At 44.7% G+C, this 26971-nt stretch overlaps 1 protein-coding gene across 1 annotated transcript in view; it reads left to right on the top strand.

Annotated features, from left to right (window-relative positions):
* The first annotated feature begins 5182 nt into the window (after window positions 1-5182).
* LHFPL2 (LHFPL tetraspan subfamily member 2) overlaps window positions 5183-26971 on the top strand; it is a 196622-nt gene continuing 174833 nt past the window's right edge. The window contains exons 1-2 of the mRNA XM_023545575.2: window positions 5183-5515; window positions 8838-8896. The gene's annotated coding sequence lies outside the window, so the exon portion shown is untranslated. The remainder of the gene's footprint in view (window positions 5516-8837; window positions 8897-26971) is intronic.

The following is a 26971-nucleotide window of genomic DNA, read 5'->3' as shown; positions in this document are numbered from 1 at the left end:
GATTAGGAGTGAATGACTAATTGAATTTACCAGATCCTTGTTACTGAGAAGCTAAGAGTGTTGCAGAATTTGCATGCAACTGTTAAAGTACTGTGGCAGTTAAAAAAGAAAACAATCTCACTGTATGGAAATTTCCAACTTTCTTCAGGGGTAAGCTCGATTGGATGAGGGCCAAATGGATTTGTTTATGGCAGTGGTGATATAATAGGAGGAAATGAATGGAGCACCTTCATGGGTTGAGTTTTGCCAGAGCCAAGTGGAGTCTAGTTTTAGAACTAGAAGCAGGAAAGCAAACTACTTTGATGGAAAGATTAAGACTATTACTTCACGTATAGAGAAAAACGGAGGTCAGGAGGTAGATACTGGCTAGAAGATGAAAGTGGCCAACAGCCCTCAGTTTTTAACCTACAGAGTGCCAGTGCCTGAAGTTCTGTGCTCTTCTTTCTTTCATGACTTAGCCACTGTGAATATTTTGAGGGTCTTGTTTCTCTTTGGCTGAACTGGAGTGTGGAAGGCATCCTTACCAGATCCATGAGGAAGAGGGAAGTCTTCACAGATCATTGGGATTTTCTTTATCAGGAATCCATGGCCCTTCATGTTTGGCTTGGTGAAGTTGCCCTCTCTATATGTGGTTACTTCCTATTTGCAACTGTAATGTTTGTTCTCAGCTGGATACATTTCATAATCCTCATTCAGCAGACAGCCCAGTGCCTTGGTGATAGGATTTTAGTATGAATGATATTTCTTTTGTATTTATGGACTTCATTTTTGCCCTTGACTTAAAAACTGTCCGTTTAAAGCAGAAATTGACATGTGGCTGTTGTAAGTCCATTGGAGATTTTGGCCAGGTCATTTCTGTGGCCAGCAAGGTGACTCATGGAACATTGCCTCACATAAGTCAAAGCGCTGATTTTAATGAGTGGAGGAGACCTTTAAGTCTTGATGCTCAAAGTTGCTTTTTCTCAACCCTATTTGTCAAGGAAAATAGTAGATTCATAGAATTTCAGAAGACTTCTTTGTATAATTACATCTGTAGAACAAAAAGCCAGAATGATCATTTTTAGGTCAACGATTTTCCGTAGGACCTCACGTTAGTGAACTGCATTTTTGCTAATTTCCTGGAAGAGATTCTCAGCTTAAATAGTTTAATGTTTTATGTGATCTTCAAAAGGCACTGATTCCAAGTTTGTGTCTAGCACTGAAATTCTATGTTCATGCACAGTTTTAGGAAATATCAATCTTTCCAAATGGGGGATGGATTTGAGAGGTAGGTTTTTGTGAAGATGAATAAGCAAATTTAATCGACAGTGTGCTGACATCAGGAAAATGTATCAAATGCTTTCCTTTGTTATAAATGCATATTTATTTACATTCCACACAGATTCACACTTAGAAAGAATAGACTACAAAGCGTTAACATGTATTGATGCAAGTACTCTAGGTGGGCTATAACACGCAGACATTTCGAGAACAGAGTTACCTGCACAGGCAAGTAAATTCAGAATCATAACATTTCTCCCAGGCACCACTGTAATTTTACCTTATGGCCTATCCAAATGGCTCGTAATTATTTTCTTGCAAGGCCTCCTTTTCATTTGACCAAACTTTGCAAATACTCTTTAATTTCTTATAATCTCACTTATTCCTCACAGTCAATGTTTCTTGAAAATTTGGCTGAAGGACATAATAGAAGCACCATTCACAGTATCCCAAAACTCCTGTTGTTATCATTCTTTCTCCAGCAATATCTTTCCACAAATCTTAGCAGGTACTTTCTTCTTGAACCACGCCTTTTAGCATCTCTCTCCTTCTGTATCTTTCCTTCTACCTGCCCACCCCTACTTCCCCTCTTTCCATTGCATGAGATTTACCATTTAGATCCAAATACCCTATCTTTGATTGTAGCCCAGACAGCAACAAACATGGTTCTGAAAAAAAACTTTAGTTTTAGATCTCCCAGATGGTTCTCCTGTGAACTCAATAATACAAGGTGTAAAGTGGTTATAAAAAAAAACAAAAGTGGGTATAACTACCTAATTTACATGTCCCATACTCCAGTGGATATGCCTTTGATTCAATAGGTATTTACTGTGCCGGACATTGTAGAAGATATAAAGACATAAGGCTCAACCATTACCCTCAAAGAGATGAAAATGTATATGTGGTATCAATTCAAGCTACACACATATGAAACATGTAATACCACAGAATGATCCAAATCATCTGGTGATATCACGTTCGAGTACCCATAGTCCATTTGTTCACTGATGCATCCTCAGTGTCTAGAGCAGTTCCTATTCTAGGACTGCGTCTAGTTAAGTACTTAATAGATATGTAGAATGAATGAATGAAGTATAGTCTATTTTAAGCACAGGATTAAGTACAGTACAAATGGTTAACACACTTGGCTGTTAATTAAAAGGGTGGAAATTCAAGTCCAACCAGAGGCACGTCCGAAGAAAGACCTAGTGATCTACTTCTGTAAAACCAGTCATTGAAAACTTGATGGAGCACAGCTCTACCCTGACATTGAGTTGCCACTGAATTACAAAGCATGTTTCTGTAATCAGAGCATGTAACAAATTAACTCATGTATGATTGATATGTAGGGAAAGGATGTTAATAAGATGGAAGAGTTGTGTTCGTTCATATGCCATCATTCCCAGAACTGTAATATTTGGCCTGGCCAAGTAATAGCAACTGGGAGTAAAATATACTAACTTGGTGGAATGTATTAAGTCGTTGAGAATACAGTGCTATGCCCAATGTCCATTCACCCCACATTCTTTCTCTTGGCTTAGTTTAGCTATGGAAGAGTTTATTGGAGAGGGAGGTTCTCCTCTTATTTGTACATTTTGTGCTTATGTCCTTATCTAAGCAGCCTCAAACAACTATTTTTTCCAATTCCTTCGTCATTTACCTTCATCTTTTTTATAAATGTGAAGTCCTATATTTAAATTTATTAAAATATTTATTAGGAATTTAATAGCATGGCTTATAAACTCTGCTAGTATGGTTTTTGGTGTGGTTACTGTTTTCATTTTTTAGTGCTTTGGCTGCAATATTACATAGGTTTTCAGTTGTTGGTTCCTAACCCTATTTTTCCCATAAGACTTGTTATTTCTAGAGAGTGATTTCATAAAATGGGAAGAACATGTATATCTTTTTATAGCTGAAATGTTGCATTTTAAACTACGCTTTCAATAAAGGCAAGAGGATCTGGCTGGAGAAGATGAAAGAGAGCTGTCTACTGCAAGATTACCAGCAGCTTCCACGGGGATACAGGCCTGTAACCTTCTGGTGGGAGGGTAGGAGACCTGTCTGGCTTGACCGCCAGGTTCTGAGGGGTGGGCAAGTGGGGTGAGACCCATTGCTGGGTGGTGTTGAATAGAAGATTTAAAAAAAGAATTCAGATTTTTCTCTAGCAAAGTACCTCAGAAAGTCTCTAGAAGGGGTAGTGGCCTGCCAGAGTGGTGTTCTAGGATCATTAACCTGTGTTGTTGTTGCTGTTGAGTCAGTTGTGACTCATAGTGAACCTGTGTACAACAGAACAAAACACTGCCTGGTCCTGCGCCATCCTCACAATTGATGTTATGCTTGAGCCCATTGTTGCAGCCACTGTGTAAATCCATCTCGTTGAGGGTTTTCCTCTTTTTTGCTGACCCTCTACTTTACCAAGTTGGATGTCTTTTTCCAGGGACTGATCCCTCCTGATAACATGTCCAAAGTATGTGAGACATAGTCTCACCATCCTTGCTTCTAAGGAGCATTCTGGCTGTACTTCCTCCAAGACAGATTTGTTCATTCTTTTGGCAGTCCATGGTATATTCAATATCCTTTGCCAACACCACAATCCAAAGGCATCAATTCTTTGGTCTTCCTTATTCATTGTCCCGCTTTTGTATGCATATGAGGTGGCCGAAAACACCATGGCTTGGGTCAGGTGCACCTTAGTCTTCAAGATGATGTCTTTGGTTCATTAGCCTGTCACCAAAAAAACCCAAACCCACTGCCGGCAAGTCGATTCCGACTCATAGCGAACTGTGGGCACGTGCAAATGGATGCAGGTGCAGAGTGGGTTAGAGCAGGGAACCGGTCGGTGAGCAGGCCACTGAAGTTACCAAGTCCCAGCGAGAGCCAGGGAGGTGCTTGTGGGCCTGGAAAGGACAGGGCAATCTGAGAGACATTAAAAAGAAAGAACCAATGGGAGTGGCTATTGATGATGGAGGAGAGAGGCCCAAAACTGATTGGGTCCCAGGCGACTGGTGGAGAGAAGTGATGCAGTCAAGGGGCTGAGAAGGGGGACAGGAGCAAATAAGACAGGAAAAAAAAAAAAGAACGTTTGCTTGGCTAAGTGCTGCGTCCTGACCTTTAAACCACAAGGAATATTGGCACCTTAGGTTTGTGGCTGTTTAACTGTGTTCTTTGCTCCCACCTCGGGCTGCAGGTGGGGGATTGGTGAGCCCCCTCTGTGGACGAGGGTGTCTTTTCAGACTGTCGGCTAAAGCGTCCACAAAATGCATCCTGAAACCGTATTTTGAGTAAAGGATACGATGTTTCAGGTCCCTAAGAATTCTATTTTCAAAAATTCTTTGTGGCTGTTAGCACTAAGTTTTCTCTAGCGAGAGACTCACAGGGCAAGAAAACTTATGCTCGGAGTCTCCTATTCGGAAGAGGACCCGGGACTGGGAGGACCGGAGTCCAGTAGTCCAGTTACCTCCAGCCCACCCTTCTGCTTTGAATTGCCTGGGATCACTGAAGGGACAAGCTCTTCGCGCTCCCGAGGCGCTTTCTCGAAACTCTCCTCAGAGGTTGCCCTGCGCAGCCCCTGGACCCGCGCAGTACTCCAGGAGGCGCCACTGCTGCCGCCCGGCGGGCGCAGTGACCGGCTCCCAGGCCCCCGGCCCCTCCTCTCGGGGGATCCCCTTTCGCCAACACCGCCCGGGCGCTGCAGGACACTCCCCTCCGGAGGCCCGGCCCCTCCGCCAGACCGCAGCCCCCCAGCTGCCCCCGCCCGCCCGCCCGCTGCGCCGGGAGAGCCCGGGCCCCTCCCCCGCCCCCTGGACGCCCAGCCGAGAGCCGGACAGAGGCTGCGGAGGCGGCGGTGGTGACTGGGCAGCCGCGGCGATGGGCCGGGTCCTGGGCCGAGCGGCTCGGCGGCGTCTTTCTTTCTCTGCCCCCGCCCCTCTTTCTCCTCCCTCAGTGCTAGCCCGGCTGCTGCACTGAGGTTGGCGCTCTCGCCTTGCCTCCTTCTCCTCCCCCACCCGTGGACCCTCTCCCCTCCCTTCCCTCGCCCCCTCCTCTCTCTGCCTCCTCCCCTATCTCCTCCCTTCTTCTTGCCCGAGTGGCCAGCGGGGCAGGAGAGAGGTGGCTGCTAAGAGGCGTAACGGAAAGCCCCGGCGTGGGGAAGGCTGCCGGTCGCAGTCGGAGGGAGACGCCGAGCCCGGCGTCCGGGGTGTTGGAGACCCAGGCCCAGCGAGCACTGTAGGAGAGGAGGACCTGCAGCCCTGGCCAGGTGGGGCCGGGCGGGAGAGGGGACCCGGTACTGGGCGCATGGGGTGCCTTTTCTGCGGCTGGCGCGGGAACTCGCTCCAGTTCCCTGGAGCCCGTGGGGAGAGGGAGGAGGGACCGTCCCCTGACCCGCCGGTGTTGGATGCTGGGAATGGGAAGGGAACTGCAGCTTCTGCTCTCCACGCCGCAGCAGAAGTGGAAAAAGTTGTGCCTGGAACAGCGTTGTCCCGGGAAGCTGCGAGAACCGAGCTCTCCCGCCACTGCTGACAGGGTTCAACCCGCGCCGACTACTGGGACCGGTGGCGCTCGGGTCCTGGGAGCAGCTCAGCGCCGGGCTCAGAGCACCTGGTACTGCGCCTGGGGGACGCCCTGTGGCCGCCCCCACCAGGCCTGGGCTGTGGCGTGTGGGTCACACAGGCCACAGACGTCAGCCGCTTCTCAGATCTGGGCTGCATTTTTGTGGGAAGCGCAGCGATTTGGGGTACGGGCTGGATGGAGGAAGGTGGGCGTGGAGCGGGGAAGACAACATCTGGGACGAGTGGGTTGAGCCCATGGGATTGGAGAAGGATTTGGGGAGACTGTGTGTTTCTGAACTTCTTTTTTTTTTAAGCACATTTTTTTCCTTCCATTCAGCCATCCTGTGTTCTCTGAACTCGGAAAAGCAAAGATTTTCTTCAAGCCCCGTTCAACTTTTCTCTTATTTCAGGAAGGTCATGATTTTTATAGAAGTCCATGAGCTGTTTCAATGGGAGTAATATGAGAATAAAGACAAAGTCTTATCCCCCACCCCCATCCTCACTCCAACCCAGGTCATTTCCTGTATTTCTCATTTTCTCTACTGCGATTGTTTGAGTGTGTTTGTGTATGTAAGTTACCATCAGTGACCCACATGTAAAAGTAGACCTTCTTTTTGAAATTGCAGAACGGCCACTGTAGACAAAAGTGTGTGTTGGAGCCAGAGAGGGAAGGGCTGGGGTTGGGAGCTGGGGATGTTAAAGCCTTGCCCCAGAGTTAAACCTGAGTAACCCAGTTTGAGAGGACATTTATGTATGATCTGCACGTTGCTTTTGCCTTATCCACTGGCCTGATAACTCCACCCGTCAGGGTTAAGAAAGCATTGTGTGCCAATTTCTTTGGTGTTGCCTTTTCTTTGTATTCCTGTTGAGTCTCTCTTACTTGATCCTTTTAAAAAACAAAAAACTATTCTTCCTTTTTAAATTTAAGAGATAGAGAATGCATGTTAGTGGGGAGGTTAAATGTTTTAACCACATAGTGGATAAATAAAACCCAAGATTTTCCTTTCTTTTCGCTGTTATTGTGATAGGCTTGTTATTAACCTATGTCAGATATCTGATTCTGATGAAATAATATCTGAGGGGTTTAAGGTAATAACAGATAAGACACTATGTGTGATACTGTTTTTCCCCTAAGCGGTCACACAGATTGTAGACAGTGTGACTTGTGGTTTTCAAAGGGTGCAGCAAACGTTTTATACCAGGAAAAAAGACATTAAGGCAAGTCTGTTGCAGGAGATGGGGGTTGGGGAGAGGAATTCATTTATCTCTAGAGCAGTTAGGAGTAATTACATTGCTAATGAGCATTGTTGGAAGGGTCATCTTGGAATATAATTTGAGTAATGATACATGAACCAGTAATTTGTTTCTAGGAAGGAAGAAGAATCCTTGTAGAAAGAGCAAAACATTGCCTTCTGGAAGAAATAACGTATACTGTTTATGCATGTGGGTGGGTTCAGAATTGATGACGCTTTTGTGCAGAGAAAGTTTGGGCAGGGTGGGGAGAAACAGTCCATAGTAGGAGATGATAAAAAAAAAGCAATATAGAGAAAACTACCTATTTTTACAATGGCTATTGGAAACAGCTTCTCAACATTTTTACTGAAAAGAATTGACAAAGTAGAAGACCAAAATACAGGTGATCCAACTTCCAGCTGTTGAGTTCCCAGATGTGCCACTTAATTACCTGGGACCTTGGGAGAGCTAACAGATTTCTCTCAGCCTCAGTTTCTGTGTCTATAAAAGGATAACGGTAAGAGTACAAGTCAAAGAATCACCTTGAGGAGTAAATGTGCTAACTTTTGTATAGGAGTCAGGACGGTGCCTGGCACTGGGTAAGTGCTCAGAAATGTTAATGATGATTACCAAGTATTCCATAAGCCCAGGAAAGGCCATTCAAAGGGTCCCAATGCAAGGGTACCTGATTTTAGAGCGATAGACTCTAAGTTGGAGCTATAGCCATGCCCCTAGCAGCAGCATCCTTTTGGCTTATTCTGGTCAGTCTGTTCTGAGGACCCCAGTTCCAGGGAACATGTAGCACAGGCTCAGTGTGGATTCCACAGCAGGAGCACAGGTGTGACTGCCTACTTACTATGGCAGGTTTTCAGGTCCCACATTCCAACGAAGTAAATACCCAGCTATGTTTTGGGGAAAAATGAAAACTAACTGGATAAAGTGGCAGACATGGTCAGTGTCTCTCTTGGGAATCTTGAAAGTATTGTTTTACCCAGTACTTAGTGCTAAGAAAGATACAAACAGTAAGTAAGTATCTAATCTCCAGAATTTATTCCCAACAGCAACTTTTAGAGTCTGTGTTGGAGTTAACCATTGCTGTTGAAGGAGGATATGAGTTGCAATCAGCTGTACGGCAATGGTCTTTTTAAAAATAGGTTGGAGTTTATGTTGCACTGTCTAGTTTTCACTGGGCATGCAGCCTTTGACAGAGTTACAGAGCAAAGTGGACAAAAGGTTTTCCTAGCAAAACTACGATGTTTCTCAAGCAGGGGAGCTATGCTATGTATTCCTTATTATTTTGAGGGAAAGCTTATGTGTTCATTCATTCACTCATTCGTTCATCCTGTCATTCAGCAGATACTTATGGATCCTCTGCCAGGGGCCAGCCTCTATTCTGGGCTCTGCTAACACAGCAAGAACAAGAGCAGGCCTCTCCTCTCACGGAGCATATATTCTAGTGGGAGAGACCAACCTTGGCAAACTCTGTATGCCAAATACCTCTGTCTCCATAATCCTGGAAGCTCCCTTTTTAATTCAGAACAGCCTATGCTGGGAAGGCAGTACACTGGGTGTGCTTCTCTTCCACAAGCCAGCCTAATGGGAGGGAAGCCATCTGGCTGAGAGTAGAGGCAGGAGCCAGCCTCCCATTGTCCTCCTGTGGGTCCTCCATACAGTAAGGGAGAAGGGGGAGCCTGTTTCTGTATTTTGTAAAAGTATATGTCCAGTTGATTGCATAGTGGTTCAGTAGAACTGCCAGCCAATTTCCATAAAAACAAACTGTTTTTTTTTTTTTTCCAGAAGCGAGACTTCTCAGCCTTAAAGAAAGAAAGAAAGAAAGAAAGAAAAAAGAGTCAGAGGTAGGATCTGTTCATTAGCTTATAAAACCCTGATCATGTCCAGGGAAGAGTCTGGTACTTGAAACACTCGACTCCCTTGTGTAGAAGATGTGAGTGAAAGAGCAGATACTTGATTCCTCAAACACCTTTAAGGTTTTTGTTTTCATTGCTCTTAAAATGACAAAGGTGATAAATGATGCAATAAAAATGTGTATGTTGGAAATCTAGAAGGCTTGATAATGGTATAAGACAGTGTACTGTCAGTAGTTACTTGGACTGAAATCAAAGTTGTGTGTGGAAGAGAAGTATCTAGGGCTCAGGTCTTGGGAAGGTTCCTGGGTGGCACGAATGATGAAATGCTCGACTGCTAACTGAAAAGTTGGCAGTTCGAACCCATTCAGTGATGCTGAGGAAGAAGGGCCTGACGAAAAGCTTCTGTAAAGATTACAGCCAAGAAAACCGTCAGGGCGCAGCTCTACTCTGTAACGTGGGATTGCCATGGATCGGAATTGGCTTGACAGTAATGGGTTTGGTTTTGGTGTTAGAGTCTTGAGGGCTGTTTTGGACTGAATTGTGTCCTCCCAAAAATGTTTGTCAACTTGGCTAGGCCAAGATTCCCAGTATTGTGTGATTGCCCACCATTTTGTCATCTGATGTGATTTTCCTATGTGTTGTAAATCCTACCTCTATGATGTTAATGAGGCAGGATTAGAGGAATTTATGTTAATGAGGCAGGACTCAATCACCAAGATTAGGTTGTGTCTTAAGTCAACCTCTTTTGAGATACAAAAGAGAAGGCAGCAGAGAGACAGGGGGACCTCATACCACCAAGAAAGCAGTGCCAGGAGCAGAGCTTGTCATTTGGACCTGGGGTTCCTGTGCTGAGAAGCTTCTAGACCAGAGGAAGATTGATAAGAAGGACCTTCCGTCCAGAACTGAAACACAGAGAGAAAGACTTCCCCTGTAGCTGATGCCCTGAATTTGGACTTCTAGCCTACTTGACTCAGAATAAACTTCTGTTTGTTAAAGCCATCCACTTGCGGTATTTCTGTTATAGCAGCACTAGATAACTAAGACGGGGCTAAGGTGAGGATCTGGACTGTATCTTGAAAGCCATGTAGAAGACTGGGGAATTGGCAGGAAGAAAATGACAGTATCGTGTGTTTTAAAAAGAGCTCTGTGGCTGTAAGAGTGTGAAGGCTAAGGGACAAGGAGGCCAGGGCAGGGCCAGAGGGTGAGCTAGGAGGCTAGTGCAGTAATTCAGGGATCCTGGCAAGACTTGATGAGGGCTTTCCAAGGCCAAGACTGTGGTGACTGAGAGGAGTGGAGACTGAGTGATTGGTGGTTCTTCCTTGGTCATCTCCCTGGGGTGGACACTTAGTGAGAGGAAGTCAGTGTGACTGGTGTGGGTCATGGCACCGTTCACTGAAATAAGCAGTTTTGGAGAAACTCAGTTTGAGCAGATAGTGAGAAGTAGTAAGTTCAGTTTTGAGTTGAAAACTGGACTGTGAGCCATCCAGGGAGAGATGCCCAGCAGAGAGTTAGATATACAGGCAGGGAGAGGAATCTGGAGCTGGAGATGAAAGATGGAATTATTTTTTTTTACAGTAGTGGCAAGTGGTTGTAAGGAGAACGTCCTCTCTTGCCCGGTCTCTCTAGATTTACTAAATAGTGCCAACAAGACCAAAAACCAAACCTGTTGCTGTTGAGTCGATTCCAAGTCATGGTGACCCCATGTGCTACAGAGCCTTTTCTTGGTCGTATTCTTTACAGAAGCAGATTTCCAAGTCTTTCTCCAGCTGCACTGCTGGGTGGGTTCCAACTACCAACCTCAGGTTAGTAGTCAAGCACAAACTATTTGTGCCACCCCAAGGACTTCACATAGCGCCAAGGTGGGTGAAAAAGAAGCATTGTCCTTAAAACTGAATTTTTCTCTTTCATCCTTTCACCAGGCCTAACTGGCGATGGTCAAGCCCAGACCTTGGCCTCAAGTGACCAGCTCTCACTAATGTTATTTTGCCAGACTTAGTGAGATTGTTTGTTATTTTGAGCCGAGATAGTAAAGAGGAATGTAAATAAAATTGTTCTAAACATATGTAACGATCAGACATATACTGATAAAATTAATACTATAGATGTGTGTGTGTGTGTGTACATCTATCTAAAAAAATGTAAAATGTCCTTTATTTTCTGAAAATGTAAACTAGTTTTGTGTATACCCACAAAAGACTGGTATGTTATCTGCACATTTTCTTAGTTTAACCAGCTAGTTCAAGAGAAACACCTAAATTTGACTTTGATACTTGGCAGATAAGAAAGGAGAACTTCAGTGTATTTTGACATTTTTTCTCCTGTAGCTTTGTTCTGATTTTGATTTAATACCGCATTTTATTGATTAAGTAGTTTACAATTTTTAGAAAGTGGGGAGACAGTGGTGGCCCAGTGGGAGAATTCTCACCTTCCACTCGGGAGACCTGGGTTCGACTCTTGGCCTGTGTATGGGTGCAGCCACCTAACAACAAGGATGATGATGGTGAACAGGTTTCAGTGGAGCTTCCAGATTAAGATGGACTAGGAAGAAAGGCCTGGCCATCTACTTCTGAACATCAGCCAATGAAAACCCTGTGCATCACAACAGTCTGATCCTTTTGTGCATGGGATCACCATGGGTTGGAGGCCAATTTAACAGCAGCTAAAACCAACGACAATTAAAAAATATTTTAGTTAAGCTTAAATAAGGTTTCTGAGTTGTTTACTTGGGTTGAACTTTTGAGGCCATTTAGGAGAGTTCAACCAAACCAACTTTTAAAACTAGTCACGTGGTTTCTAAAACAATAGGCTACCGATCCCTGTACCTAGTTATAGTATTTGAAGAAGAAGATTGAGGATATCAGCGGGTTCATAAACAATGTTTTAACACTTGCTGAGGTGACATTAGCAGTAAAAGCAGTTCTTTATGCCTTCTTCAAGTCCAAAGAATGATTCAACAAGGCTTGACCAGGTTGTCCAGCCTTTGGTTGCACAAGGGTAATAGGCTGAGGATTTGTAGCCCAAGCTGATCAATGAAGCTGGGGTGCTATAACTGTAAATATGTGATCTTTGAAAATGTTCCTTGTTAGTGTACCTGACAACATTTCATTGTGGGCTGAATCTTTCTGATCCTAAAATCCCACAGATTTGTAGGGACCTCTGGGATGCTGATGGGCAGCTGCACATGTTTGAGGTTCCTAATCTTTATCTCAACTGCTCTGCACACCATTTCTCCGCAACATTTACCCTCCTGTCTGAGAAAGGGTGATCAGGGCTCTCCTAGTCTCTGTACTAGGAGAATTAACTTGTTTCATGTGCACTGGGGACAAGACTTGTCCACCTTCTTTTCTCAGGTTAGTAAATGGTCCTCAAGGGCCATTGCATTTAATTTGAATTTTGTTCATTTGTAAAATGAATGAAAGTGTGAGCAGTAGACCCCAATGAATGCTTGTTGAATTGAATGCATGCTTTTTGATTTGTGCTTAACCACTGTTTCTGTTACACTGCTGCTCTGGGTTTAGGGTGAGTCCCATGGCAGGTTATTCCTCATCATCAGTCTGTGCAATCAGCAGCAATGCCTCACCTCACCCTTGCTTGACTGGATTGCCATTGCAAGGAGAACTTGTAGCCACAGACAGACTGGAAGGACGTAGACTAGAAATTTAACTGGTCGTCTCAGACTAGTAGGGTTATACGTATTTTCTTCTTTATTTTTCTGTTTTCCAGATTTTCTGTAAAAGTAGCATGTTTCTTTTAAAACCAGAACAAAGCAGTTGGTGGTTTGTTTTATTTTTGTACAAAAGTGTACCCACAGTTTTGATTGCAGCACTGTACATCTTGCGTGTGACTATCATTAAACAGAATTTAAATCCATATTCATTACAAATATAGTAAAAATACTGGAAAGCTGGAGGAAGGCAACCAGGACTGGGTGTTATGACCCAAAGCAGAGTGGGGCAGCTTCCTCTGAACAATAGGGAAGAACCTACACTGTACCAGCGGTACATTTTGTGTATTTCCACAAACATTTTAACTGGTATTTCAGAGGCATATCACTTCACCTAAATCTGCCCGATTGAGAAGTAGTACTGAATTAAATCTAAATCTATAACTATACTAGCACATTAGATTTATTTTAAAATTATTCCAGCATTCAGTTGAACATGAACCAACAGTGAGGTCTTAAATATTTCTTCAGAAGCACCTCCCCTCCCCCCAGAATTAGAGGGGCTCTTTTTCCTCTGCTGATTCTATTGTTCAGCATTTTCTTCCTTTCCACACTGAGCTGTGTTGTCAGGGGCACCTGGAGTTCAAACTTCCTTTCTCGTGTGGCAGACTGCAGTTGGGCTGAATTTCATGTATTGTTTTCCAGTTTTGAGAAATTTAGCCAATTTTTCAGGGAAAGCTCTAGCTGTGTAGATAGTAGACAGTCTCATTTAATCTTAAAATAAGTGGTGTATGGCACATAGTTATTAAAAAATTAACTTCTTAAAAAGCGTTATTTTTCTCTTCTTGCCCATAAACCCATTGCCATCGAGTCGATTCCGACTCATAGCAACCCTGTGGGACAGAGTAGAACTGCTCCATAGGGTTTCCAAGGAGCAGCCGGTGGATTTGAACTGCCAACCTTTTGATTAGCAGCCGTGCTCTTACCCACTTGTGCCACCAGAGCTCCTTCTTGCCCATAGAGAATGTATTTTCTGAAATTAAAAATAATAAACTGTACCAGTAAGCAATGTGTCCGTGTTAATAAGTGACTACCATTTGTATATTAAATACACAGTTTAAGAAAAACATGGCTCACCACTTTAAAAATAATCTAAAATCACATCCTTTATTTAAATTTAAGTGTCCATTCCTAGAAGATAATTCTACATAGAGAAGTATGTGTCTAAACAGATACTTACCCTGTCATTTGCTCAGTCTTAGAGTATTCCTTTCGGAGTTCTTCTGTAGTGAAAGCTCATAATTTACTGGTCTGATTACTGACTCTGCACGGATTTGTGCCGTCATACGCAGCGCCACAAATCCCCAGTGTGCTGGCTTACACAGGTGACACTAAGTTAGTTTTGATCCAGATCCTTCTGGTTAATGGGTATGTTTAGGTTGCCTTATCTGTTCACTGCTTTATTTTTATTTTTTTCCCTCCAGCTTGTTCTTAAGTTGATTGTTCTGTTCTTGATTGGTAAGGAAAGGACAGCATCAAGCTAAGCTGATGTGAAATGTTTATATACAAAGCCAAGAAGAACTGTAACTAGGGACACTATGAGTGAAAAGGCCACACTGAATAGTAAGAACCCAAATAGTGATGGTGGTGAAAAAGTGTGACAGGTTGTATGAGCAGGTGGCTGGGCACTGTTCAAGATAGTCTGACCAGCCGTGTACAGAGGGATCACCATTCTCCTTGATCCGGAAACTAGACTCTGGGACCGTAAGAGTGTGTTAGTTCTCTTGACCATGTTAGTCAACAAAACGTCTATGTTTAAAAACATTTTTATTAAAAAAAATTTTTTTTAAATAGGAACTTGCCACCAAGTTATATTTCTTCTAACTTATATTTGATTTTTAAAATTTTGACCATGGGACTTCACATTTCTTCTTGTGAAATTTCGACTTTCTCAGCTGTAGTGTGCGGTCCAGCCTGTCCAGATAATTTTGCATTCTGACCTGGTCATCTGTCACGTCAGCCATCCCTCCAGACTGTGTGTTGTTCCTGGATACATTTTGCTCATCAGCCATTCAAGTTCTTTGGGTCATTTTCTCGTGCTGCGCTGTTCAGCCTCTCCTTGCCATTCTTGCCAAGTCCTCTTAGTAACCCAGGGTGTGTCAGTCTTTGTAAGAGGCCAGAGGGCAGAGGGTTGGGGTCTGTGCCAAAATACAGAGGAAGCTAATCATACCCGTGACCTCGGCCTCATTAACGTGTGCTGTAACCAAAAGAGCAAACATTCCGTGGTATTGTTTGACTGGATTGTCTCTACTGATTTATGGTCTTGGAGTCCATATTCCTGCCATCTAAGGGAGGCAGAAATAACAGCCAGATGAAAATCAAAGGAGATGAGCTGGTACTTAGTGCCTCTTTTGATGCTGTAAAAATAGGGCTTTGGATTGTCTGCTAGCCCTTTGGCCCTGCTGATGGTGATTTGGCCCCAGGACAAACTAGGACTGATTAGAGAGTACAGAGTCTGGAGCTTAAGTGGGTGGGCTGGTGAACTGGGTGTTCTACAGGTGGAGGTGGGGGGGTGGGGGCGGGGGTGGGGTGGTGAAAGTCTCACACTGGCACTCTCCCCTGCCCTTAAGACCCAAAACCAAACTCAGTGCCGATTCCGACCCTAGGGCAGAGCTTCTCAAAGTTGAATGTGTATGGGAATCAGCCAGGATCTTGTGAAATTGCAGATTCCTATTGAGCAGGGCTGGGTGGGATCTGGGAGTCTGCATTTCTGACCAGCTACAGGTAATGGTGGTAGTGATGATGGCTGCTGGTGGGTGGGCCACACTTTGAAGAGGAAGGCCCTATATAAAACTAGGGCGTGAATAAGGTTATTCAGTGGTCATCTGATGTTCAGCTGAACCTTGAATACCAGGAGGGCCCCGTGTTTGCCTGCTACTTAGGGCTGACTTCTATTGGGAGGAGCCCGAGGGCCCTCAGCTGTGTGGCTTCCATTCAGGTCTTTTAGTAACTTCCAGGAGCAGCTGTGTAGTGTAGAGAAGTTATGAGGTCTTCTAGTTGGGATATGGTTAAGCTAAGTTTTGTTTTTCCTAAGTTTTAGTTAAAGAGCCCTAGTGGCACAGTGGTTAAGCACTCGGTTGCTAACCAAAGGGTCGGTGGTTGGAACCAACCAGCTGCTCCTTGGGAGAAGGATGTGGCAATCTGCTTCCATAAAGATTACAGCCTTGGGAACCCTATGGGGGCAGTTCTTCCTCTGTCTTAGAGCCACTGTGAGTTGGGATCGACTCGATGGCATATAATAAGTTTTAGTTAATTCGTTTTCCTCATTGTTGATTATATTCCATAATTTTACTAGATCAAGAAGGCTCTAACTTCCTCCAGTTAGACCTGCATTTTCTCACATTACCATACAGCTTTTTAAGTTATGTGATTATAAAGTTTAAAAATACCTGTTGTGTCATTTAGAACACACTTACTCAAACTGGCCAGTATACTCTGCAAGGTGTTAGTTACAAATATATATTCTTCCCCCCTGCGTGTGCAGCTTTCGATTTTGTAGGTCTGGGGTGGGTCCTGGGAATTCGTATTTTTAAAAGAAAGCTTCTAGGTGGTTCTTGTGATCAGGCAGGTTCTAGAAACACCAATTTAGAGAAACATCAGTTTTAGCAAACCTGAATATCTGAGCCTGTGATCTTGGCAGTGTCGAGGGGTACCCTCACCTGTTTTTTTTTTTTTTTTGGGTATTTGGCTTGTGCTTGTCAAGGGCTGCCTTCTGTCCCATTGGCTGCACTTCAGCTTTTATCTTGACACATGTTTTTATTCTTACAGAGAGGCTGTTATCTTGGATGGGGACGAATCAGAGAGTCCTTTGTCAACAGTGTAGAGAGGTCAGTTCCCTGAAGCCTTTATTTTTAGGCAGGTTTTACAGACACTGATTATTAAGTGCTTTGGGGCACTCATACAGGGCAGTAGGGCTGTGGGCCTCTTCCAAGAAGTCTTAGAGAATACCTTGAATCCAACTTTCCCATTCTTTGCCCTACTTTAGTTCACATGAGGGGGATAATGAGTGTGTCTCCTTCTTAAGTAGATGCTGACCAGAAATTGATGAAGAAGGGCACCCAATCCTCCACAGACCAGTTTGGTTCTGACCAGGTGAATTGGCAGACTAAGGAGCGGGCTTTCCTTAGGATTCTATCAGTTTTATCCTCCATTTCTTCAAATGCAGAGAGACATAGTCAGCTTAAAAAGGACACGAAGAAGGAAATAATCAGCGTGGCAGGATTGGCGGTGTGTAGAAAGGGATCCTTATCCCAAAGGTGGAATCTATTTACTGTTGGGCCTATATGTAAAATTGTACTGTGAGAGGAATTTCGGTGAAAGTGGGTGCCCCCAGGCACAGGGGCAGCTGAGGAGGCAGGAGAGCTGAGTGTGCAGTCAGGGCTGCATTACATGGGAAAGTCAGATTTCTGCAGCATTACCTGGTGTGCACTGGGAGGACGAGTATAACCACGTGGGGTTCCTCATCCTTTTGTGAGGCCCTGCTGCTAAGCCACCCTTGCTGTAGCAGAGGCAAGAGGGCAGACCCTGGAAGCTGAGCTTGCATGGGACGTGCAGCGTATCCTCTCACTTCATGATGTTTTTATTTGAACACCATTTTTACCCTTTGGGCCCCTTTTTCCCCCTTTGTAAAGAAAACTGTTACAGAAACATATCTAAGACTATGAGAATTTGCCCCCCCTTTACAGAAACATGGAAACCCTGGTGGTATAGTGGTTAAGAGCTTAGCTGCTAACCAAAAAAGGTCGGCAGTTTGAATCTACCGTCTGCTCTTTGGAAACCCTGTGGGGGCAGTTCTCCTGTCTTACAGGGTTGCTGTAAGTCGGAATCGACTCAACAGCAATGGGTTTTACAGAAGTATGCTTATTTTGGGGGGAAAGGGTAATTTTGTTTCTTTTTTGTAGTGAGAAGTTAGATATTCAAAGAGAGACACAGCTAAACTGAGCTCTTCCCAACCCTGAATTACTTTATGGCTTCTGTCTGGGCTTTGGTGTCTCTGCAACCACGGATCTAGTCCACACTCCAAAAAGAAACTTGACCCTCCAATAAAACCATGCAGCGCCTTCCAGGATAACCTCACTGTTTCTTTTCTGGAGTGACCAGATTCGTTATCTAGGTGGGAGGGGAAATGCTGTCTAAGAGGAGAATCATGGGTCTACTTTCCTTGAAGTGTGGGTTCCCTTCGTCTGTCCCTAAAAAAAGGAGGCTGCAGGGAAGAGGAAGGGCCCACTGTTGGGGTCACGGAATCCTCTTGAGTGCCATATGCCCACCCTGGAGGTAGACTGGGGCTCTCTACCCTGTCCCTCTGCAGGGCTAGGAAAGGTTCCAAGCCTCTACAAAACCAGCTTTGTATGTTTTCTTTTGAACAGAAACGGATGGACATCAAAGACTCTGTAGAATGTGAGGCCTTGAGCAGGGTTGCTGTTAGGTAACACGACCAGACTGGCTCTGCCAACCGCCATCTCCCTACAACCGTCACTCCCCCCATTTGCAGTAAGGTAGTGGGTCTCAAACTTTAATCACCACGCATCTGAATCACCTGGAGGATTAAAACACAGATTACTGGGCCCACCCCCAGAGATTCTGATTCACTAGGTCTGGGATGGGCCCGAGAATTTGCATTTCTAATCCTTCCCAGGTGATGCTAATGCTGCTGGTCTGGGGAGCACATTCTGAGAACCGCTGGAATACCTTGGCAGTCATTGATCCTCTGGAGACTGTTGAGGCAGGCAGCCTCTGCTGCTGAGGTAGTGCTTCTGAGTTGGTGTCGGCCTGGTGGGAATCTCCTTAACTGAAGGAACCAGAAATTCAGAATCAGTGGTTCACTGGAGATACTAGAGGGGTACCTAGTTCTGTCTCTGGTCTTCTCCACAACAGACCATGGATGTGGCATTTTGGGCAGCTGAGAAGGGCTTTCATTGCCTCCTTCCAATCCATTTGTCTCTCTGATGTTGCAGAAAGCTTTCTGAACACAGATATCACCATGCTGCTCTTCTATGCAAGCCTTCATTGGCTTGCCATTGGCCCTAGGATAATGTCCAAACTGTCTTAAAATAGCTGCAAGGCCTTTCATGACTGCCTACAGCTATAGCTTTGTCTCTCGCCAGTCTTCCACTAGGCCTCTGAGAGATTCCGGTGGTCACCAACCTGTTTGCGTTTGTGAACTCACTGTGTTCTTCCTTCCAGGCATCCTATGGTGCTGCCCCTGTGCCTGGCATGCTTCTTTGCTTGCTCTGTTAGTTTGGCCAACTCAGCGTAGCCATCACTTGCTCTTGCGTCCTTCCGCTGATCCACCTAGAATCAGCATCTGCTCCCATGTCACCTTGTATCCCCGTTACTTTGGCCCTTGTCGTTTATTCATCACCATCATGATTCTACCTGTTAGCCTTTATCTGTCTTGTAGATTGCGAGCTCCCTGAGAGCCGGGAACCCATCATATGCTCATTCTTGCATGATATCTGCCAAAACTCGCTGCTGTTGAGTTGATTCCGGCTCATGGTAACCCCATGAGATACAGAGTAGAACTGCTCCGTACAGTTTTCTTGGCTGCAGTTTTTATAGAAGCAGTTCTCCAGGCCTTTCTTCTGCAATGCTTCTGGTTAGTAGTTAAGTGCAAACCATTTGTACCAGCCTTTTTAATCATTCTCTGAGGTAGGTACTGCAGGGGAGAAAAACAAAGGCACAAGAAAGTTAAGTACCTGTCTTATGATTACGCTGAGTTATAAAACCAGAATTCTCACCAGGTCTGTTTGGCCCAGCCCCTTGGCCAAGTGGCACTGTGTCTGCTCTGAGACCACAGAGGCCTAGCCCTGGTCTGCAGGACTCTACTGGGACCATTAAAGGCCTGGCTACTGCAAGTTAACAAAAATGGCTTTTTTCTGTTGTTCTTCAAGTGAACTGGGAAGCAGACTGCTGAGTTCACAGCTGACCTCTAGTTTCTGCATCTCATCAGGAAACATCTCCTCTTTCAGGTAAAGTGTTGGCTCTTGGGACAGGCTCATGCCCAGTTGGATGTCAGAGAACTGTAGCCATGACAATTGCACTTTGATAACTACACAAAGTTCTCCTTCATTAAGAACATCCTTACATTTGGGGCAACATCTCCTCTAAGAAAGGTGTGAAGTGGCCCCCTGGTCAGCTGTGCGTTATCTGATGGAGATGTCTCTCTGAGTGGCTTTCCCCTGGATGCTGCTGGCCATCTTATCACCCAAGCTTTCTCTTGTGCCAGGTGTCCTTCCCCACCCCACCCCCCACTGGGGTTGGTCCCTTAGAACTCCTTTTCCTCTTTTAAGACCCAGCCCAAATTGTACCTTTTATTCGTCAGACTGTCTGGACGAGAGGCTTTTTGTGAACATAGCCTTTTTTCAGCTTTCCAGCAGGGCTACTCACCACTTCTCTGAGCTCACACAGCATGTTGTACTTGTCGTAGCGAGCTCTACTTCTTTGTCCGTGCGTGTCTTTTTCCCTCTCTAGTCTGCAAGTCCCTTATGCCACCGTTTCCCATCTAGCCTGGTTCCTGGCTATAACAAATTTTTCAATAAAAAACGAATGTTAGTCGAGGAGAAAAAAAATGCCCTACTAAACTAAGGCATGACTACAAAAAAATCATTCCATACTCCTAAACCAATTGCATGATTTGTAGATTGCTTTTTATATTAATTGCATGGTTTGTTGCTCAATTACCAATTGAGAATTGGCCATAATATAGTTAGGTCGATAGGAGCTTAGATTCTTAGTGCTATTGAAAAGGCTAGGAAGTCTTACCTTTTTTTTTTTTTTTTCATTATCTCTCTTCTTGAGAAGGATAGTGATGCTAGGTCATGGGAGCAGAATTATACTAAATGGCAACCTGTGACCGTGAGCAGACAGCACCCTGGCCTGCCATGAGAGACACATAGGTGTCTACCAGACCTTGGAAACCCCAGTCAGCCCAGCCATTGGCTTCACACCATCAGAGGACTGAACATATATTTAAACATGTACACAGCAAGGGAGCAAACAAAAGACTTTCCCAATTAGCAATCTGTAGGAAATAAAAATACTTCCAAGTGGCTTGAGGATTTGTTTTATAATGCAGTTTGTTGTTGTTGCGTGCAGTTGATTCCTACTCATAGAGACCCCATGTGACAGAGTAGAACTATCTTACAGGATTTTCTATGCTGTAATCTTTATAGGAGCAGATCACCAGGTCTTTCTTCATGGTACTGCTGGGTGGGTCTGAATTGCCAACCTTTTGGTTAATGGCTGAGCTCTTAACTGTTGCACCACCAGGATTTAAATAATTTTAATAAAAAAAAAAAAGCTTTTAAATCAGTGCATCTTAGTTTTCCCCATGCTTCTTGGTAAGTTGGGTGCTTTGAATGGTGCACTGATTGGCTCGATGCATTACTGTTTTATCCAGTAGTTTGGGAATAGAAACCCCCAGGGTGGTGGTTCACCTCAGCGTTGGAGCCAAAATGGAGCCTGAGTTCTGTCAAGAACCAATGGGTGGCTGAGTTCACTACACGTTGGAGGGAAGAACCAAAAAAAAAAAAAAAACCCCAAAAAACAAAATCCCTTGCCGTTGACTCGATTCTGACTCATAGTGAGCCTATAGGACAGCGTAGAACTGCCACGTAGAGTTTCCAATGAGCACCTGGTGGATTCGAACTGCCAACCTTTTGGTTAGCAGCCATAGCACTTAACCGCTGTGCCACCAAGATTGGAGGGGAGGATGGTGCTTAAATCTAATCGAGGACTAGTTTCACACAGGAGATTATGGTCTTGGGGTTTTGCTTCTGTCTTCTTATTCTGCTTTGTGTTTACACTGCTCATTGTTCAGCCTATCCTAACGTTTTGGTTGGTTGTGTGAGCACTAAGACAAAGAGAAAGAAGTTGTCTTCTGGTTTCTGTGCGTGCTTTCCACAGCTTAGTAGAATTGCCCAGCCAACAAGGTACATGTAAAAGCAGTGACATCCTCGTGGCTTCTTCCTGGTGCTGAGTCTGTCATACAGCTGCCTGAAGGAGAATTTAGTGAAAGACAAGGCAGGAAACGAGATTTGACTCCCAGTTGACCCCCTTTGTGCTCTTCAAGCTTCCTAGGGCTTGGGTGGAGTGAGGACTTCAGCTTTGCTCAGGAATTTCCAGTCTCCGTGGAATCCAGTTTGTCCTCATACTTGAAAAATAAACTAAGGAAAGAAATTGAAATTTAAAGCCCAGATTTTAAAATCAGAGTGGGTCTTAGCAGTCTCTGGAATTGAGATACTGTTGAATGTTTTGTGTCATACCATCCTTTGGAGGCTGAGTGCAGGGCGTTGTGGTGTGGTCTTCACACTGGGAAGTGTTTACCAAATAATAGTGACTAACACCTCACTGGGGTTCTAGGACACGTCTGATTCTCAGAATGCCTCCTGTCGTACAATACGGTTCTAATCCAGTTAGACAAAAACCGTGGAAAGTTAAGACCTCCAAATGAGCTGATTGCCCCCTCCACACAGGGGCAGTCACACACGGGTGCAGGGTCAGGTGTGCTTCACAGCTGTCTGTAGTTGAATCGTGACTGCCCCACATCATTCTGACTATAAAGTTCAAGAAATGGTATAGCTCCTGAGTTTCCTTAGAGCTGCTTCTGAACTTTGCTTTTTGAACTTCTGCTACAGTGCTGTTTATTCACTCAATGAAATGTTTACTGTTCCTGAAGGTGGGACTGCTGGCCTCATCAGCAGAACTTGTACATCAGAGTGTGTGTTTGTGAGAGAGAGCACGAGAGAGCTATTTTTGTGCATTCGCCTTGATCCAAAGACACTGTCGAGCATAGGTCCCTTGTGTCCCAGTGTAGGCATTTGGGACCAATCAGAGCAAAGGCAACTAACGGACATGGCCGTCCGTCTCGGACCCCAGTGTCGTTAACATACTGGTCTTGGACTGACAATTTCCTCTGTCGCTGAAATGCCTGGGACTTTGTTTCTGGAACCTGGACTGGCAGTTGGTCACCAATATAACAAAGAAATGGGCACATTCCTCTTCAGGTTTCTTTGGCTTTTTTCAGGTGAAGCCTCTATCTTCAGCTGTAGTTTCTTAAACCCCAGGTTTGATTCCTGACCGATGCACCTCATGCACAGCCGCCACCCATCCATCAGTAGAGGCTTGTGTGTAGCTGTGATGTTGAACAGGTTGCAGCAGAGCTTTCCGACTAAGATGTACTAGGAAGAAAGGCGTGGCGATCTACGTCAGAAAATCAGCCAGTGAATACCCTATGAATCAAAATAGTCTGATCCCGTTGTGCATGGGGCCACCATGAGTTGGTGGTTGATTCGACGATAGCTGACAACAGCAACAATAACAACATAGTTTCTTAAAGAGGAAGCAGAGTCTCCAAAACAGCCTTTCCAGGTTTAGCCGTAACTGCTACCATTTATTGGTATCTTTGGGAAGAGTTTCCCTTTTCCTTTTCAGAGCCCAATCAGTATATAATTTAGGAACCACTTTTTACTTTTTACTGTGGTTTGCTGGCTGGTTTTCCTTTTTGACAATAGGGACTTTGTTGTTGATTTGGAAGAATATTTATAGACACTTACTTCCAGGAAAAGTGATTTTAAATAGGATATCTTAGAATTTGGCTTTACCAAAGGACTTGAGGTGGTGTTTTCATTACTCTTATGTATCCTTTTTCAGTCAAGAAGTGGCTGTCTCCTGTAACTCAGTGTCTCTTCAGGATTTAGGAGTTGGAAGGAAGGAGGCCTTTGGATAGCAGGTTAATAAAAGTAACATTTTCCAAACAGACCAAAGAGAATGAAAAACTTTCCTCTTCCATCTCTTCTAGCAAGTTGCCATTGAAGTCGATTCCAATTCACGGTGACCCCATGCATTTCAGAATAGATCTGTGCGCCACAGGGTTTTCAGTGTCTAGCTTTTTGGAAGCAGATCACCAGGTCTTTCTCCCAAAGCACCTCTGGGTGGACTTAACCCTCCAGCCTTTCAGTTAGCAGCTGAGTGTGCTAACCATTTGCACCGCCGAGAGACTCTTTCAATGGTAATAAATAACCCAGCGTTTTATAAGGTCCCTTTCCACCCCCACGGATCAGTGCTGATATTGAGCAATTTCTGAGGCTTCTGGAATTCTGTTATCTCAGGTTCCTTCTTCAGATGGCCCATCCCAAAGCCTTGGTTGGCTGTCTTTGGACCACTTCTTGCCTCCTCCATTGATGCATACCTTTCTTCTACTTTGTGTGCTGATTGGCAAGCCCTGGAGATCTCGCCTATTTTGTGTGCCTTGCTGGAGTTGCTGCAAAGAAGTCCTTCTTCCCTTTATGGCCACAATCAGAAAAAGAAAACAAACAGCTGAAGATCTCACTGTAGCCCAGCAGGCGGAGAAAATAGTTCTCATTCTCCTTGTTCCTGGGTTCAAAGTGCACTTAACATTTTATGGGGGTGATCAGCCCTCCCAAGGTGCGGGTTTGAGTGGACCTGTGTTTTAGGCGAGTGGACAATTAACCACACTGACCTCCTTTTTTCCCTTTGCCTTTCTGGCTGAGTTGATGCGAATGCTCGGAGTGAGAAGGGGCTGCTGCTCCTTTGAGCAGAGACCAAGCAGCGAGTGGGGAATCATTTGATCTTGTTCAAAGGGGATGTCTTTGAAGCATGAAGATTGAACTGATTGTGACCCCACCCCCGGGGTAGGAGAAGCTCCCTCTGGAGAGCAGCCCAGGAGGAAGAAGCAGTCAATTACTAATCCCATTGGCCTGTGGGTCTTCAGGGTCTCGTATCCGTTCAAAAGAGAGAGAATTGGGGCTGAAGGTAATAAAGCAGCCCTTAAATTAGAGGAGCAGGGGGCCATCTCATCTAATTTTGTGGTTGTTACTGAGGAATAAAAGGCCGAGGAGATAATTTTGTTAGCCTTTTTGAGATCTTTATCACAGTGAAATGGCATTTTGGGATGTGACAGAGCCTCATAGGAGCTATCCGTTTCCCTCCAGGTAAACCCAGAGCTAGATTTCCATGGGGGTGGTGATGGTGTTGGGGAGTCACTTTAACCCTCTTGGTGCAGAATGGTCAGGAACACAGAGTTATTCCTGCCCTAAGTGAGGGGTTGGTGCCCTTGGCGTGGTGCAAACAGTTAAGCACTCAGCTGCTAACAGAAAGGTTGGTGGTTCGAGTCCACCCGGCGGCACCTCGGAAGAAAGGCCTGGAGATCTACTTCTGAAAAATCAGCCACTGAAAATCCTATGGAACACGTTTCTGCTCTGACACATGCAGCTGCCATGAGTCAGAGTCAACTGGACAACTGGTTTGGTGTTATTTAGTTTTTTTATGTGAGAGGTTAGTAATTCAAAACAGTTGATGTAAATCCTGAAATACCACTCTACCAATTACACAGGAACATGGCATGCAGACGGAAAAACAAAGGCACCCATCAGATGAGAGCTCATTTTAGAATTGGATGGGTGTTTTACATCTAAGGAAGTCCTGCCAGTCATTTGATGTTGACTTGGTTTATTAGAAGCATGATGGTCACCTGTCAGATTCCATTGAGCGTCTCCAAACGTGGTTCGTTTAAACTGCGGAGTGAAGAGTTAGCAGAGAAGCAATAGCTGTGTCTTCTCTTTCATTAACGTTGTCCTAGTCACTGTGTACCTTCATACCTGTTGCTTCATAAAAGTGTATGGGTGGGCAGGTATTTCTATTCATGTTTACAGGGAGAGGATGAGACAAACGGAGGTTAGGTGACTTGCTCAAGGTCTCCCAGTAGGGAGGTGTGGGATCTGGGGTTCCATCCTGGGCTGGTAACTTTCAAGTTAAGTCCTCTGTGATTGTAATTACAAAGAAGAAAGAGGAAAGAGGAGGAGGAGAGTGATAGAGGCTTCTCCAAGCGAAGCGAGAGAGAAGAGCAGAGTAGTGGTAAGTAGACATTTCTCTGTACCAGCCACCAGCTGGCACCATTCCCCAAGACAGCTTGGTTTCTTTCTGAAGGGAACCAAGTGACCAAGGGTGGGCAAGGCAAAGGAGGAATTTTGAGGGGGGGGTGGGGATTGGGAGAAGAGGATGTGAAGACTATTGGTTTGTCTGAAACATTCATCAGCAGAGTGTTGATTAACTTGTGGAGTGCCTGTGCACAGAATCAGAAACGACAGAGACATGAACTGTTCACATTGCTGCATCTTGCTGGTTTATTTTTGGGGTCTCAGCCATTTCCATGTCCACCTTTATTTGGATTATTATCTCATATCTGACTCGTTCCTTGTCTTGCTCTTCCCTCTCAGCTCTGAAAAATGAAAACTCCTGTAAAGATGTTGACCACTGTTAAGTGCATTTAACCATAAAATAGCTTAAGTTTTTATAGGTCTTATAAAAATCTGTTCTCCCAGTTGGTTCAGGAGCTGATATTTTCACCCTGCGAGTTGATAATATAGACTGTAGAGACCTCCCTTTCTGGTGGATGCTGTGCCCCTGGGAACTCTCAGAAGGCAAAACTCTCACCAAATGTTTTCCTGAAATGTTATCTGAGGTAATTATTAGGAAGGAGGGAGAGAGTGGTGGTAGGGAAAGGAGATTTTCACTTGCTTTCATTAGTGCTTCATCATATCCTGAGTAAGAATCTTTGCCCTTGTAGAACTCAGAGGCAAGAGCTGTCTTGCTTTGGCCATCTGCTGTTCCTTTCCTTCATTATTGTGGCTAATCAGAAGTTGGCTGTACTTCAGTGCCTTTTAAAAGCTTTTCTCTCTGGCTATGTCCAGGAAGTTGAAGTGCAGCGTCAGAAATGATGTGAGTTGATGAAGAAGAAATAAACAAACACAGGCAACATATGAGGAAGCCTTGGCAGCCCTGCTCCTGTTTTTTCTGTAGATCTGAAGAGACCAGGTTTCCTCCATGTGAGAGTAATGGGGCTGTGAGGGTCCCTGTGCCAAGGAGCCTTAGATGCTTATGCCAATGGACCTTCTAGATTAGGGCAGCACTTAGTCTGATAAACTCTGGGTGCAAATGAGTAGTTTATGTTTTACAGAATGGAGATAAGTCACACGGCTAATGCCTGAGCTATATGTATGTGGAATAAAAATAGCACCTGTTCAGGGAAGTGGAACATTCCAGAATGCTTCAGTCTTGGCACCAAGGCAGAGAGCAGAGAAAAGGAGAGCTAGGAGGGACTTTGCAGAGCTTCTCATCCAGACCCCTGAATGACTTGGCCAAAGCCTATGAGGGCAGAGGTCCTGTCCATACTGTTTGTTTACTTTTGTGCCTTTGGTACCTGGCATGTATTAGATGCTTAATATGCGTTTGTTAGGTGAATGAATGCTGTAAATGATATGACTTCTGGCTCCCCATCTAATGCTCATTGAGAAACTTATGTCTGAAAATCTGTCAGAAGT

This window comes from Loxodonta africana, chromosome 2 (genome assembly GCF_030014295.1).
Source record: "Loxodonta africana isolate mLoxAfr1 chromosome 2, mLoxAfr1.hap2, whole genome shotgun sequence".
Classification (NCBI taxonomy): Eukaryota; Metazoa; Chordata; class Mammalia; order Proboscidea; family Elephantidae; genus Loxodonta; species Loxodonta africana.
Note: the sequence above shows the minus strand (reverse complement) of the source record. Positions and strands in the feature narration are given on the sequence as shown.